We start from the raw sequence: 18,691 nt of genomic DNA, 5'->3' as shown, positions 1-18,691 counted from the left end.
ATCAAACCTATATATCTCACCAACTTTATGTTGACGTTTTAAAGCATGTTATTCTCAGGTATGAATTAAGTCTTCTGCTGTGCATTAGCTCATGTTAAGGTTACTACTTGGGACCTTTTAAGCCATGATACAAAGATGTTGCATTCGAGTCATTGGAGTTCAATAGAGAATATAAATAAGTAAATGACAGATTAGGTCATTTGGATATTATGAAATGTTAGACGAAAATGTCAAATATTGATGTAATGATAGTTTGCCTTTTAAGAATAAATGCAACGTTTGTAAAATGTATCATATAGAGGTCAAGTACCTCGCAATGTTATCATATGTTATTGTATTCGTCCCTATGGATTGGGTCGGGTCGTCTCAATAAACGTCTTATTTGCACCTAAATCAAACAATACTCTAGCAGGTATTGAGTTGATCAAGAACATACCGATTATGACGTCATCGATATTAGTAGCGGCCTCCACTGTCATTTGAAAGGCCCTTGCTTTCGCAGTCGGTGGGTTCTTTCTTTTCTATCCACTCGAGGCTGTGGAACCCCTAACAGATGCTAAACGCGCCCCTGACCCTGCCCCGTAACTTGCGCCCTTTGACGCCTGACAACTTGCTGAACGATGACTCGGCTGATGACAACTCCAACACACATTTTTTCTGAATGAACACCCTTGAGGCTCATGACCTACCATACCACATCTCAAACATCTTCTCGTTGCCTCAGAACACTGCCCACTGTGAGAAGACTTACAACTTTTACACTATTCTCTCTTTCCAGAACCAGACCATGAACTTGCTTAATTACCTTTACCCTTTTGTTTAAGCCCAAAAGATTTCTTAGACTTAGAACCTGACTGACTGGTAGCCTAACTACCCTGCGGTACCACATTCCCTGTATTCATACCCCTCGCTGCTCCAACATCACTTTCTACTATCTTTGCCATCACAAAAGCCTGAGATAACGTCGGTGCTAACCTTACAAAAGTCATATACTCAGGCAAAATCATGTTCACAAAATGCTAGATTCGGGATTGTTCATCTGGCACCCAATGTTGTACAAACCTCAACTTATCCATATATTTCTCAATTACCTCATCAATTTAAATTTGCGGCATCATCCACATTTTGAGGAACTCCATCTTAATTCTGTTCATGTTGAACACATTATAGTACTATTCACATACCTTCGCGTAAAACTGCTCCCAAGTGATCATTCTTACTTGTTCTAGAGGAATACTAGCTATCACAGAATCACACCACACCATAGCTCTGTCTTTCAACAACCTGCTAGCATAAGTCACCTTCAGTTCTGGTTCACACTGACACGCCTTGAATGCCTTTTCAACCTCCCTTAACCAGTTGAGAGTCATGGTAAGGTCAGAACTTCCTAAGTATGGAGATGGTCCACAATCTCGGAATTGTTTAAAGGTACATCTTTTTAGTGGCTAGTATTATTGTTGGAATTTTTGTTGTCGAAACGATTGTTGATATATGGTGGTTGAACTTGTTTCATCATCATTGGATTTGATACTGGTAGTTGATCTGTGGTGGCGTGATGTACTGAGGGAATTGATTTGGTAATAGATATTGGTACTGGTTCTGGTGTATTTACGGTATGGTGTGCGACTGAGCAATGGCAAAACCCGGTGGTGTATCCTCATTACCCGACTGTCTTGATAATTCAAGCTCTGCAACCTTATCCTGAGCTTTTTTGAGTTTACTTTCAAGTTCGTGCACATATTCAGCCTGGTAAACCTCCACCTCATCCTCCTCATCTAGAGCACTGAACATTCCGGGGTAGATCGAGTTTGAAGCATTCGCATCCCTGTTATATGCCATCTGTGCAACAAAACACTCGCACAAAAGTTTAGTGGATAACTGTTAGTTTACTAAACACTAACATGCACAACATCCTACATTCACTTAGCCCCACCCCATGGACATGTTTGACTTAACTTAGAGTTTAGGAACAATTACGCGCATGTACTTGCTGCTAAACCCACTCTGATACCAAGTTGTAAAACAACTTGGGGACACATCCCACTCAATGTCGTTCCTGCACACAGGGTAACCACTGAGCATACCCAGAGCCTGGTTTTACAGCCTGCGTCTCCGCACAGCCAGCCAACCCTTTACACATAAATACATCGCAAGGGGTAAGAGCCAATGCTTCGTCACAAGTCACCACTGTCAGAACCCCCTCTACGATTAACCTGCCAGTCAGGTTAAACCAGCTCTGATATCAAGTTGTAACACCCTAATTTTTTTTAAATCACCTTAGAAGTACATATAATTACCAAAATAACCCTGGTTAACATTTACAAAACATAGTTTATAATCCAACATTGTTAACATACATTACAACTTTAAACAACGAAGGTGTTACGTAAAAACAGTACAAGATAAGAAAACATCAGAGTTAAGCTCGTAGTCAAACATGTCTTCTGACCCGTCCACAACACCCATCCTACAATAGTACCTAAACCTACAAAGGTGAAAATGTGGGGGATTAGCACAACTGCTAAGTGAATGGGTACTATCTAACACACCAAGCATAAGCAATTGAACATGCAAGGTTCACAGATATGTTAACGTCCTGAACTAGCATATAACAACAACTGACAATATGAGGATCGGTGGCTTGTACGAGCAAACGATTTAGCTGATCAGGATACAGTCTACCGATAGTCCGCTTTATTGAGTCCACTGCATAACCATCCAGACGCAACACATTCGTCCTTCTATGTTATACTGACCAATCAGTAACATCATGACCCGACCAGGCTACCAAGGTCGACCTCACATAATGTAGTGACCCGAACTTTTCCATGTTTATATATATTAATTGAGATTGATATTTACATGATTAAATGTTTCCAACATGTTAAGCAATCAAACTTGTTAAGACTTGATTAATTGAAATAGGTTTCATATAGACAATTGACCACCCAAGTTGACCGGTGATTCACGAACGTTAAAACTTGTAAAAACTATACGATGACATATATATGGTTATATATATAGTTAACATGTTTTTATTATAAGTATATATCTCATTAGGTATTTTAACAATGAGTTATATACATAAAAATGAGACTATTAATTTAAGAAACTCGAAAACGATATATATAACGATTATCGTTATAACAACGTCTTACTAGGTACATATGAATCATATTAAGATATTGATACACTTGGTTAATTATGTTAAATGATAAGTAAATATATTATTAAGTATATTAACAATGAACTACATATGTAAAAACAAGACTACTAACTTAATGATTTTTAAACGAGACATATATGTAACGATTATCGTTGTAAAGACATTTAATGTATATATATCATATTAAGAGATATTCATACATGATAATATCATGATAATATAATAATTTAAAATCTCATTTGATATTATAAACATTGGGTTAACAACATTTAACAAGATCGTTAACCTAAAGGTTTCAAAACAACACTTACATGTAACGACTAACGATGACTTAACGACTCAGTTAAAATGTATATACATGTAGTTTTTTAATATGTATTTATACACTTTTGAAAGACTTCAATACACTTATCAAAATACTTCTACTTAACAAAAATGCTTACAATTACATTCTCGTTCAGTTTCATCAACAATTCTACTCGTATGCACCCGTATTCGTACTCGTACAATACACAGCTTTTAGATGTATGTACTATTGGTATATACACTCCAATGATCAGCTCTTAGCAGCCCATGTGAGTCACCTAACACATGTGGGAACCATCATTTGGCAACTAGCATGAAATATCTCATAAGATTACAAAAATATGAGTAATCATTCATGACTTATTTACATGAAAACAAAATAACATATCCTTTATATCTAATCCATACACCAACGACCAAAAACACCTACAAACACTTTCATTCTTCAATTTTCTTCATCTAATTGATCTCTCTCAAGTTCTATCTTCAAGTTCTAAGTGTTCTTCATAAATTCCAAAAGTTCTAGTTTCATAAAATCAAGAATACTTTCAAGTTTGCTAGCTCACTTCCAATCTTGTAAGGTGATCATCCAACCTCAAGAAATCTTTGTTTCTTACAGTAGGTTATCATTCTAATACAAGGTAATAATCATATTCAAACTTTGGTTCAATTTCTATAACTATAACAATCTTATTTCAAGTGATGATCTTACTTGAACTTGTTTTCGTGTCATGATTCTGCTTCAAGAACTTCGAGCCATCCAAGGATCCATTGAAGCTAGATCCATTTTTCTCTTTTCCAGTAGGTTTATCCAAGGAAATTAAGGTAGTAATGATGTTCATAACATCATTCGATTCATACATATAAAGCTATCTTATTCGAAGGTTTAAACTTGTAATCACTAGAACATAGTTTAGTTAATTCTAAACTTGTTCGCAAACAAAAGTTAATCCTTCTAACTTGACTTTTAAAATCAACTAAACACATGTTCTATATCTATATGATATGCTAACTTAATGATTTAAAACCTGGAAACACGAAAAACACCGTAAAACCGGATTTACGCCGTCGTAGTAACACCGCGGGCTGTTTTGGGTTAGTTAATTAAAAACTATGATAAACTTTGATTTAAAAGTTGTTATTCTGAGAAAATGATTTTTATTATGAACATGAAACTATATCCAAAAATTATGGTTAAACTCAAAGTGGAAGTATGTTTTTCTAAAATGGTCATCTAGACGTCGTTCTTTCGACTGAAATGACTACCTTTACAAAAACGACTTGTAACTTATTTTTCCGACTATAAACCTATACTTTTTCTGTTTAGATTCATAAAATAGAGTTCAATATGAAACCATAGCAATTTGATTCACTCAAAACGGATTTAAAATGAAGAAGTTATGGGTAAAACAAGATTGGATAATTTTTTCTCATTTTAGCTACGTGAAAATTGGTAACAAATCTATTCCAACCATAACTTAATCAACTTGTATTGTATATTATGTAATCTTGAGATACCATAGACACGTATACAATGTTTCGACCTATCATGTCGACACATCTATATATATTTCGGAACAACCATAGACACTCTATATGTGAATGTTGGAGTTAGCTATACAGGGTTGAGGTTGATTCCAAAATATATATAGTTTGAGTTGTGATCAATACTGAGATACGTATACACTGGGTCGTGGATTGATTCAAGATAATATTTATCGATTTATTTTTTGTACATCTAACTGTGGACAACTAGTTATAGGTTACTAACGAGGACAGCTGACTTAATAAACTTAAAACATCAAAATATATTAAAAGTGTTGTAAATATATTTTGAACATACTTTAATATATATGTATATATTGTTATAGGTTCGTGAATCAACAGTGGCCAAGTCTTACTTCCCGACGAAGTAAAAATCTGTGAAAGTGAGTTATAGTCCCACTTTTAAAATCTAATATTTTTGGGATGAGAATACATGCAGGTTTTATAAATGATTTACAAAATAGACACAAGTACGTGAAACTACATTCTATGGTTGAATTATCGAAATTGAATATGCCCCTTTTTATTAAGTCTGGTAATCTAAGAATTAGGGAACAGACACCCTAATTGACGCGAATCCTAAAGATAGATCTATTGGGCCTAACAAACCCCATCCAAAGTACCGGATGCTTTAGTACTTCGAAATTTATATCATATCCGAAGGGTGTCCCGGAATGATGGGGATATTCTTATATATGCATCTTGTTATTGTCGGTTACCAGGTGTTCACCATATGAATGATTTTTATCTCTATGTATGGGATGTGTATTGAAATATGAAATCTTGTGGTCTATTGTTACGATTTGATATATATAGGTTAAACCTATAACTCACCAACATTTTTGTTGACGTTTAAAGCATGTTTATTCTCAGGTGAATATTAAGAGCTTCCGCTGTTGCATACTAAAATAAGGACAAGATTTGGAGTCCATGTTTGTATGATATTGTGTAAAAACTGCATTCAAGAAACTGATTTCGATGTAACATATTTGTATTGTAAACCATTATGTAATGGTCGTGTGTAAACAGGATATTTTAGATTATCATTATTTGATAATCTACGTAAAGCTTTTTAAACCTTTATTTATGAAATAAAGGTTATGGTTTGTTTAAAAAATGAATGCAGTCTTTGAAAAACGTCTCATATAGAGGTCAAAACCTCGCAACGAAATCAATTAATATGGAACGTTTTTAATCAATAAGAACGGGACATTTCAGTTGGTATCAGAGCGTTGGTCTTAGAGAACCAGAAAATTTGCATTAGTGTGTCTTATCGAGTTTGTTAGGATGCATTAGTGAGTCTGGACTTCGACCGTGTTTTCTTTAAAAATGATTGCTTAACATTTTTGTTGGAAACTATATATTTTTAACATATGAATATTATGTGATATATTAATCTCTTAACGTGTTTGATATTATGTGATAGATGTCTACCTCTAGAACAAGTCCCATTGACTCACCTAATAATAATGAAGAGTCAAATGTAAATTGGAATGATTTGTGGACTGATTCACAAGTTCCCGAAGAGGAACCGGATGAAGAGTCGGAACCGGAAGAAGAATCGGAACCGGAAGAAGAATCGGAACCGGATGAAGAAATAGAACCGGTGGGGGAAATAATAAAACGGTTAAGTAAAAGAAAATCCTCAACCAACCGACCAAAGTTAATTATGGTCAATGGTGTTTCCGCCAAGGAAGCAAAATATTGGGAGGATTACCAATTCTCCGATGAATCGGATTCCGACGAGAATTCCGATGATGTTATAGAAATTACCCCAACTGAATTTAAAAAGGCAAAAGAAAATAATAAGGGAAAGGGCATAAAAATAGAGAAATCTAATTCCAACCCCGATGAACTTTATATGTATCGTCAACCCCCGAAGTTCTTAAGTTGTAACAATGACCCGGGAACCTCTAAACCACCAGGTTTTTCTAAACCAATGTGGACAACGACGGCTCGTATTAGGGGAACATCATATATCCCTAGAAACTTGGCAAAACGAACCAAAACCGAAGAAGAAGAAACGAGCGAGTCGGAATAAGATAGTTGTATTCGTGTGGTGTAATATATGTAATATAGCGTTCTTATGCTTTATGATATATGTAAAAATTGCTTGTATTAATAAGTATTTTTTTATGAATCTAACTCTTGTCTATTTTACAGTTTAAAAACACAAAATGGATAGACAACCCAATATTTTAAGAGACCTACCCGGAGACATGATTGATGAAATATTGTCTAGAGTCGGCCAGAATTCCTCGGCACAACTATTTAAGGCGAGATCAGTTTGTAAGACATTCGAAGAACGTTCCAAGAATGTCTTGGTTTATAAGAGACTTTCGTTTGAAAGATGGGGGATATCACATTGGGAAACCCATAAGTTACGATGTGTTTACTTTGACGCATATATTGCGGGGAACCCAAATGCTATTTTACGCAACGGGTTAAGAAATTATTTTGACTCAATATATCCGAATATTGGACTTCGTGATTTAGAAAAAGCGGCTAACATGCAACATAAAGAAGCATGTTATGCTTACGGATTAGTAATGTTTGCTTCTCACCAAAGTGAGAACAAGAACATCGGGCTACAACTATTAAACAAAACGTTTCCACAAGTGACGGAGTCGGTAATTGGGGTAAGAAATGAGGTTTTTAGATTATTACGGGACTGTTGGACATTACGTAACCCTCGTCCCTTTGATGACGTTACAACACGCTGTCTTATCAACGGCCATAACGGTTATGTTGCACAAGACCAAGGATGGGAAGTAGTCCTAGTAAAACCAGAATGCATGACTTGTTTCTGGACGTATGAATTACGTGTCTTTATTGCCTTTGCTGAACGACTTGTGTACTAGCTAGAATTGTCTTCACAACTATCTTGTATCAAAGTTATTGTGTGCTATATTTCATGCTTTATGTAAAATAAGCGGTATTGTAAGTTTGTAAAATATTGTATAAAAGTTTGAACGCGAAATATTATTACAATCAGTTTTTCATATAGAATTGTAGTAGTTGAATTGTATATTAGCTACTAAGTATGAACTTAACGGGTAGGTACTACCCGAATTTAAACTTATAAAACGCTAATATGAAGAAAAAGCTTTTATAAATGAGTTCATATTATGCTACGAAATACTATTAACTACTCTTAATATTCTGTATGATTAACTTGTTCCATTTAACTATTTTGAAGGAAATGGCACCGACTACTCGACACACCGTGAATATGAATGAAGAGGAATTCCGTACTTTTCTAGCTTCAAACATAGCCGCAGTACAGGCTGCGCTACATACCAACAATAACCTTGGATCTAGCAGTACAGGAAATCGTGTAGGATGCACCTACAAAGAATTCACTGCCTGCAAACCTTTGGAATTTGATGGAACCGAAGGACCGATCGGATTGAAACGGTGGACCGAGAAGGTTGAATCGGTGTTTGCCATAAGTAAGTGTACTGAAGAGGACAAAGTGAAGTACGCTACGCATACCTTCACAGGTTCTGCGTTAACATGGTGGAATACCTATCTAGAGCAAGTGGGACAAGATGATGCGTACGCACTACCGTGGTCAGCATTCAAGCACTTGATGAACGAGAAGTACCGTCCCAGAACCGAGGTCAATAAGCTCAAGACAGAACTTAGAGGGTTACGAACCCAAGGATTTGATATTACCACGTACGAAAGACGATTCACAGAATTGTGCCTATTGTGTCCGGGAGCATTCGAAGATGAGGAAGAGAAGATCGACGCGTTTGTGAAAGGATTACCGGAAAGAATCCAAGAAGATATAAGTTCACACGAGCCCGCCTCCATACAACAGGCATGTAGAATGGCTCACAAACTAGTGAACCAGATTGAAGAAAGAATTAAAGAACAGACTGCTGAAGAGGCCAATGTGAAGCAAGTCAAAAGAAAGTGGGAGGAAAACGGTGATAAGAATCACCAATACAACAACAACAGCAATTACAACAATAATCGCAACAATTATCCCAACAATCGCAACATCAATCGCAACTACAACAAACGGCCCAACAACAACAACAACAACAACAACAACAGCAACTACAACAATCATCCCAACAACAATAATAACCGCAACAACAACAACAATCAGAAGCAGCTATGCCAAAGGTGTGAAAAGAATCACTCGGGGTTCTGCACCAAATTTTGCAACAAGTGTAAAAGAAATGGTCATAGCGCGGCGAAGTGTGAGGTCTACGGACCAGGGGTTAATAGAACGAAAGGAACAAATGGTGTCGGAACGAGTAATGGCGGAGCAAGTAGTGTCGGAGCAAGTTATGCCAATGCAGTTTGTTATAAATGTGGAAAACCAGGCCACATTATTAGAAATTGCCCGAACCAGGAGAACACGAATGGACAAGGCCGTGGAAGAGTTTTCAATATTAATGCGGTAGAGGCACAGGAAGACCCGGAGCTTGTTACGGGTACGTTTCTTATTGACAATAAATCTGCTTACGTTTTATTTGATTCGGGTGCGGATAGAAGCTATATGAGTAGAGATTTTTGTGCTAAATTAAGTTGTCCATTGACGCCTTTGGATAGTAAATTTTTACTCGAATTAGCAAATGGTAAATTAATTTCAGCAGATAATATATGTCGGAATCGAGAAATTAAACTGGTTAGCGAAACATTTAAGATTGATTTGATACCAGTAGAGTTAGGGAGTTTTGATGTGATAATCGGTATGGACTGGTTGAAAGAAGTGAAAGCGGAGATCGTTTGTTACAAAAATGCAATTCGCATTATACGAGAAAAAGGAAAACCCTTAATGGTGTACGGAGAAAAGGGCAACACGAAGCTACATCTTATTAGTAATTTGAAGGCACAAAAACTAATAAGAAAAGGTTGCTATGCTGTTCTAGCACACGTCGAGAAAGTACAAACTGAAGAAAAGAGCATCAATGATGTTCCCATTGCAAAAGAATTTCCCGATGTATTTCCGAAAGAATTACCGGGATTACCCCCACATCGATCCGTTGAATTTCAAATAGATCTTGTACCAGGAGCTGCACCAATAGCTCGTGCTCCTTACAGACTCGCACCCAGCGAGATGAAAGAACTGCAAAGCCAATTACAAGAACTTTTAGAGCGTGGTTTCATTCGACCAAGCACATCACCGTGGGGAGCTCCTGTTTTGTTTGTCAAGAAGAAAGATGGTACATTCAGGTTGTGTATCGACTACCGAGAGTTGAACAAACTTACCATCAAGAACCGCTACCCACTACCGAGAATCGACGACTTATTTGATCAACTACAAGGCTCGTCTGTTTATTCAAAGATTGACTTACGTTCCGGGTATCATCAAATGCGAGTGAAAGAAGATGATATTCCAAAGACTGCTTTCAGAACACGTTACGGTCATTACGAGTTTATGGTCATGCCGTTTGGTTTAACTAATGCACCAGCTGTGTTCATGGACCTTATGAACCGAGTGTGTGGACCATACCTTGACAAGTTTGTCATTGTTTTCATTGATGACATACTTATTTACTCAAAGAATGACCAAGAACACGGTGAACATTTGAGAAAGGTGTTAGAAGTATTGAGGAAGGAAGAATTGTACGCTAAGTTTTCAAAGTGTGCATTTTGGTTGGAAGAAGTTCAATTCCTCGGTCACATAGTGAACAAAGAAGGTATTAAGGTGGATCCGGCAAAGATAGAAACTGTTGAAAAGTGGGAAACCCCGAAAACTCCGAAACACATACGCCAGTTTTTAGGACTAGCTGGTTACTACAGAAGGTTCATCCAAGACTTTTCCAGAATAGCAAAACCCTTGACTGCATTAACGCATAAAGGGAAGAAATTTGAATGGAATGATGAACAAGAGAAAGCGTTTCAGTTATTGAAGAAAAAGCTAACTACGGCACCTATATTGTCATTGCCTGAAGGGAATGATGATTTTGTGATTTATTGTGACACATCAAAGCAAGGTCTCGGTTGTGTATTAATGCAACGAACGAAGGTGATTGCTTATGCGTCTAGACAATTGAAGATTCACGAACAAAATTATACGACGCATGATTTGGAATTAGGCGCGGTTGTTTTTGCATTAAAGACTTGGAGGCACTACTTATATGGGGTCAAAAGTATTATATATACCGACCACAAAAGTCTTCAACACATATTTAATCAGAAACAACTGAATATGAGGCAGCGTAGGTGGATTGAATTATTGAATGATTACGACTTTGAGATTCGTTACCACCCGGGGAAGGCAAATGTGGTAGCCGATGCCTTGAGCAGGAAGGACAGAGAACCCATTCGAGTAAAATCTATGAATATAATGATTCATAATAACCTTACTACTCAAATAAAGGAGGCGCAACAAGGAGTTTTAAAAGAGGGAAATTTAAAGGATGAAATACCCAAAGGATCGGAGAAGCATCTTAATATTCGGGAAGACGGAACCCGGTATAGGGCTGAAAGGATTTGGGTACCAAAATTTGGAGATATGAGAGAAATGGTACTTAGAGAAGCTCATAAAACCAGATACTCAATACATCCTGGAACGGGGAAGATGTACAAGGATCTCAAGAAACATTTTTGGTGGCCGGGTATGAAAGCCGATGTTGCTAAATACGTAGGAGAATGTTTGACGTGTTCTAAGGTCAAAGCTGAGCATCAGAAACCATCAGGTCTACTTCAACAACCCGAAATCCCGGAATGGAAATGGGAAAACATTACAATGGATTTCATCACTAAATTGCCAAGGACTGCAAGTGGTTTTGATACTATTTGGGTAATAGTTGATCGTCTCACCAAATCAGCACACTTCCTACCAATAAGAGAAGATGACAAGATGGAGAAGTTAGCACGACTGTATTTGAAGGAAGTCGTCTCCAGACATGGAATACCAATCTCTATTATCTCTGATAGGGATGGCAGATTTATTTCAAGATTCTGGCAGACATTACAGCAAGCATTAGGAACTCGTCTAGACATGAGTACTGCCTATCATCCACAAACTGATGGGCAGAGCGAAAGGATGATACAAACACTTGAAGACATGCTACGAGCATGTGTTATTGATTTCGGAAACAGTTGGGATCGACATCTACCGTTAGCAGAATTTTCCTACAACAACAGCTACCATTCAAGCATTGAGATGGCGCCGTTTGAAGCACTTTATGGTAGAAAGTGCAGGTCTCCGATTTGTTGGAGTGAAGTGGGGGATAGACAGATTACGGGTCCGGAGATTATACAAGAAACTACCGAGAAGATCATCCAAATTCAACAACGGTTGAAAACCGCCCAAAGTCGACAAAAGAGCTACGCTGACATTAAAAGAAAAGATATAGAATTTGAAATTGGAGAAATGGTCATGCTTAAAGTTGCACCTTGGAAAGGCGTTGTTCGATTTGGTAAACGAGGGAAATTAAATCCAAGGTATATTGGACCATTCAAGATTATTGATCGTGTCGGACCAGTAGCTTACCGACTAGAGTTACCTCAACAACTCGCGGCTGTACATAACACTTTCCACGTCTCGAATTTAAAGAAATGTTTTGCTAAAGAAGATCTCACTATTCCGTTAGATGAAATCCAAATCAACGAAAAACTTCAATTCATCGAAGAACCCGTCGAAATAATGGATCGTGAGGTTAAAAGACTTAAGCAAAACAAGATACCAATTGTTAAGGTTCGATGGAATGCTCGTAGAGGACCCGAGTTCACCTGGGAGCGTGAAGATCAGATGAAGAAGAAATACCCGCATCTATTTCCAGAAGATTCGTCAACACCTTCAACAACTTAAAATTTCGGGACGAAATTTAATTAACGGGTAGGTACTGTAGTGACCCGAACTTTTCCATGTTTATATATATTAATTGAGATTGATATTTACATGATTAAATGTTTCCAACATGTTAAGCAATCAAACTTGTTAAGACTTGATTAATTGAAATAGGTTTCATATAGACAATTGACCACCCAAGTTGACCGGTGATTCACGAACGTTAAAACTTGTAAAAACTATACGATGACATATATATGGTTATATATATAGTTAACATGTTTTTATTATAAGTATATATCTCATTAGGTATTTTAACAATGAGTTATATACATAAAAATGAGACTATTAATTTAAGAAACTCGAAAACGATATATATAACGATTATCGTTATAACAACGTCTTACTAGGTACATATGAATCATATTAAGATATTGATACACTTGGTTAATTATGTTAAATGATAAGTAAATATATTATTAAGTATATTAACAATGAACTACATATGTAAAAACAAGACTACTAACTTAATGATTTTTAAACGAGACATATATGTAACGATTATCGTTGTAAAGACATTTAATGTATATATATCATATTAAGAGATATTCATACATGATAATATCATGATAATATAATAATTTAAAATCTCATTTGATATTATAAACATTGGGTTAACAACATTTAACAAGATCGTTAACCTAAAGGTTTCAAAACAACACTTACATGTAACGACTAACGATGACTTAACGACTCAGTTAAAATGTATATACATGTAGTTTTTTAATATGTATTTATACACTTTTGAAAGACTTCAATACACTTATCAAAATACTTCTACTTAACAAAAATGCTTACAATTACATTCTCGTTCAGTTTCATCAACAATTCTACTCGTATGCACCCGTATTCGTACTCGTACAATACACAGCTTTTAGATGTATGTACTATTGGTATATACACTCCAATGATCAGCTCTTAGCAGCCCATGTGAGTCACCTAACACATGTGGGAACCATCATTTGGCAACTAGCATGAAATATCTCATAAGATTACAAAAATATGAGTAATCATTCATGACTTATTTACATGAAAACAAAATAACATATCCTTTATATCTAATCCATACACCAACGACCAAAAACACCTACAAACACTTTCATTCTTCAATTTTCTTCATCTAATTGATCTCTCTCAAGTTCTATCTTCAAGTTCTAAGTGTTCTTCATAAATTCCAAAAGTTCTAGTTTCATAAAATCAAGAATACTTTCAAGTTTGCTAGCTCACTTCCAATCTTGTAAGGTGATCATCCAACCTCAAGAAATCTTTGTTTCTTACAGTAGGTTATCATTCTAATACAAGGTAATAATCATATTCAAACTTTGGTTCAATTTCTATAACTATAACAATCTTATTTCAAGTGATGATCTTACTTGAACTTGTTTTCGTGTCATGATTCTGCTTCAAGAACTTCGAGCCATCCAAGGATCCATTGAAGCTAGATCCATTTTTCTCTTTTCCAGTAGGTTTATCCAAGGAAATTAAGGTAGTAATGATGTTCATAACATCATTCGATTCATACATATAAAGCTATCTTATTCGAAGGTTTAAACTTGTAATCACTAGAACATAGTTTAGTTAATTCTAAACTTGTTCGCAAACAAAAGTTAATCCTTCTAACTTGACTTTTAAAATCAACTAAACACATGTTCTATATCTATATGATATGCTAACTTAATGATTTAAAACCTGGAAACACGAAAAACACCGTAAAACCGGATTTACGCCGTCGTAGTAACACCGCGGGCTGTTTTGGGTTAGTTAATTAAAAACTATGATAAACTTTGATTTAAAAGTTGTTATTCTGAGAAAATGATTTTTATTATGAACATGAAACTATATCCAAAAATTATGGTTAAACTCAAAGTGGAAGTATGTTTTCTAAAATGGTCATCTAGACGTCGTTCTTTCGACTGAAATGACTACCTTTACAAAAACGACTTGTAACTTATTTTTCCGACTATAAACCTATACTTTTTCTGTTTAGATTCATAAAATAGAGTTCAATATGAAACCATAGCAATTTGATTCACTCAAAACGGATTTAAAATGAAGAAGTTATGGGTAAAACAAGATTGGATAATTTTTTCTCATTTTAGCTACGTGAAAATTGGTAACAAATCTATTCCAACCATAACTTAATCAACTTGTATTGTATATTATGTAATCTTGAGATACCATAGACACGTATACAATGTTTCGACCTATCATGTCGACACATCTATATATATTTCGGAACAACCATAGACACTCTATATGTGAATGTTGGAGTTAGCTATACAGGGTTGAGGTTGATTCCAAAATATATATAGTTTGAGTTGTGATCAATACTGAGATACGTATACACTGGGTCGTGGATTGATTCAAGATAATATTTATCGATTTATTTTTTGTACATCTAACTGTGGACAACTAGTTATAGGTTACTAACGAGGACAGCTGACTTAATAAACTTAAAACATCAAAATATATTAAAAGTGTTGTAAATATATTTTGAACATACTTTAATATATATGTATATATTGTTATAGGTTCGTGAATCAACAGTGGCCAAGTCTTACTTCCCGACGAAGTAAAAATCTGTGAAAGTGAGTTATAGTCCCACTTTTAAAATCTAATATTTTTGGGATGAGAATACATGCAGGTTTTATAAATGATTTACAAAATAGACACAAGTACGTGAAACTACATTCTATGGTTGAATTATCGAAATTGAATATGCCCCTTTTTATTAAGTCTGGTAATCTAAGAATTAGGGAACAGACACCCTAATTGACGCGAATCCTAAAGATAGATCTATTGGGCCTAACAAACCCCATCCAAAGTACCGGATGCTTTAGTACTTCGAAATTTATATCATATCCGAAGGGTGTCCCGGAATGATGGGGATATTCTTATATATGCATCTTGTTATTGTCGGTTACCAGGTGTTCACCATATGAATGATTTTTATCTCTATGTATGGGATGTGTATTGAAATATGAAATCTTGTGGTCTATTGTTACGATTTGATATATATAGGTTAAACCTATAACTCACCAACATTTTTGTTGACGTTTAAAGCATGTTTATTCTCAGGTGAATATTAAGAGCTTCCGCTGTTGCATACTAAAATAAGGACAAGATTTGGAGTCCATGTTTGTATGATATTGTGTAAAAACTGCATTCAAGAAACTGATTTCGATGTAACATATTTGTATTGTAAACCATTATGTAATGGTCGTGTGTAAACAGGATATTTTAGATTATCATTATTTGATAATCTACGTAAAGCTTTTTAAACCTTTATTTATGAAATAAAGGTTATGGTTTGTTTTAAAAATGAATGCAGTCTTTGAAAAACGTCTCATATAGAGGTCAAAACCTCGCAACGAAATCAATTAATATGGAACGTTTTTAATCAATAAGAACGGGACATTTCACATAAACCCTACCTTGCCACCTCGGTAGGTTCCCAACCATGCCGCCTCGGTTGGTGTCCAACTAACAGTGCGCACATAATATCACAGATAATCAGTCATGCAATCGTCCTAACTTGCATGGCAATATCTAACTATACATGCCAATCATACTGAACATAAACATAATAATAAAGAGTTTGAACAAGTAGCGTGTTAGCTACTTAATACTCTATCCTGAGATAGACCCACTCATCGAATACCAGCAACTAGCTCAGATAATCTATCACTGAGCTGCTTCCTTATCCTTATCACCTGAACATATGGCAAATCAAGTTAGTTTCTGTCCATTAACACAAGACCGCACAATACATCAAATCAGTATCAAAAGTGCCATTAAAAGTTTACTTAACACTTATGCATTTTTAGAATTTACATTCTGATTATCGTAAGACACGTGGGCAGCATAACGGCTAGAAAATAGCCAAATTAAACAATAAGGCACTACTGATCTACATCCGTACGGTTACGAGTCCATCTGTATGGTTACATCATGTATCCGTACGGTTGCACACTCATTGCCCGGTTGCACCAACACCACTGCATAAGTACGGTTGCACATGCACCCGTACGATTGCACAGTATACCCGTGCAATTGCAAGCTGCAACCGTACGGTTGTGTTCATCGAGCAACAGCATCAGAAACTGACAGGTTTCGAACCAAAATCACTCAATCTCGTTTCCAGACATGTTTTTGACCCAAAATCCACACACAATAAGTTAAGAAGACATTTAGGGACTTAAACCCTCTAGTTTCAAGCATTAACAATACCAATTTAGCTAGATTTGACTCAAAATCCACTTTTGACAAAACCTAACTTAAAACCACACAAATCCATCAATTTAAAACTGAAAATCACGTATTGTTAACTTGAAATGATCACGAAAAAAGTAGTAACAAATCTCACAACACAATTGTTACTCCAAAAATGAGATTGAGAATTAGGGTTTCTAGAGATGAGATGAAGAGAGTATGGGGTGTGACGACCCAGAAATTTTCGACCAAATTTAAATTTAATCTTAATATGATTTTGATACGATAAGCAAGGTCTGTTATCTCGAGTTACAAAATTTTGAACTCTCTTATTATATTAAAACTGACATTCGACCATTTCCGACGATTCACGAACTATTGTGTGTAAATAAATATGAGAATAAACAAATATATATATGTAAATATAAATCTAAGTGTATATATAATGTTTTGAATTGACACAATACACTTTAATGAATTTGAAATTAAGAATGTAAAATAATAAATAAAATAATTAAGTGTGAACTTAAAATGAATCTATATATAAATATATATGATTTCTATGTATAATAATTATTATTTTGTATTATAAATATAAAATCTATAAATAATAAATATTCAATAAAAATTATTATGTTAAATGTAATTTCAAGATAAAATATAACCATTATACAAATAAGATTATTATTATTATTGATATTATTATCACTAGTAATTAAAATTACTAAAATTATCATATTGTTAAATATTAATGTTATCATATAATTAGTTATCATTTATTATCAATAATATTGTTACTAATAATATTATTATTAGTATTATTAAAATTAATAGTATTAATACAATTATATTAGTTAATTATCAAGAATAAGAAAGTAGATATATATAGGAACACAGATTATAAAATACAGATATATATATATATATAGGTGTATAAATACATATACATTTATAAAATACAGCATTATATATATATGATAACCTATACAGATATAAATATATGTATACGGATATTATATATTTTTTTACATAATGAATAAAATAACATATGTATGTTTAATCTCAACCGTGTTTCAACTATTACTGATTTGGTTATCTGCCTAAACCATCATACGAATCAGAATGTAAACACCAAGATAAATCCAAAATCAGTTATCTATTATTATCAGATTTCACTCTTTATATTTTTTTATTTATTTTTGTACTGAACGAAAGCAATGCCTGTCGACCACAACCCTCTATAAGATAAACGAATTAATCTGTGTGCTGAGGAGAATCATTCACCACGATATTCAATTATATCTGAAAAATCAAAATTTAAAACAGAAAGTTTAAGCAACTGAACCGTCGACTCCTTTCATGGTAACTTTTTATTAAATAACTCGATTACGAATCATATTTCAAAATCTAATATTGCAGGGTTGTTAGAAATCTTTTACTTAAACTACGTGCAAAGTTTCATAGTCCAATTCACTCTATTGAGTTTAAATTTGTGAGTCAAAGTTTTTAGTTTAAAAAAGTCAAACAATGTTCTTCCTTTAAATTCGAATTCTGTGTTATGAATTAGGTGAAATTGAGGATTGAGAAAGACTATAGGAAAGTTTAAAAGCTATTTCGTGAAGAAATCGTAGGCTAAAACGTCC

Source organism: Rutidosis leptorrhynchoides, chromosome 2 (assembly GCF_046630445.1).
Source record: "Rutidosis leptorrhynchoides isolate AG116_Rl617_1_P2 chromosome 2, CSIRO_AGI_Rlap_v1, whole genome shotgun sequence".
NCBI classification, from domain to species: Eukaryota; Viridiplantae; Streptophyta; class Magnoliopsida; order Asterales; family Asteraceae; genus Rutidosis; species Rutidosis leptorrhynchoides.
Note: the sequence above shows the minus strand (reverse complement) of the source record.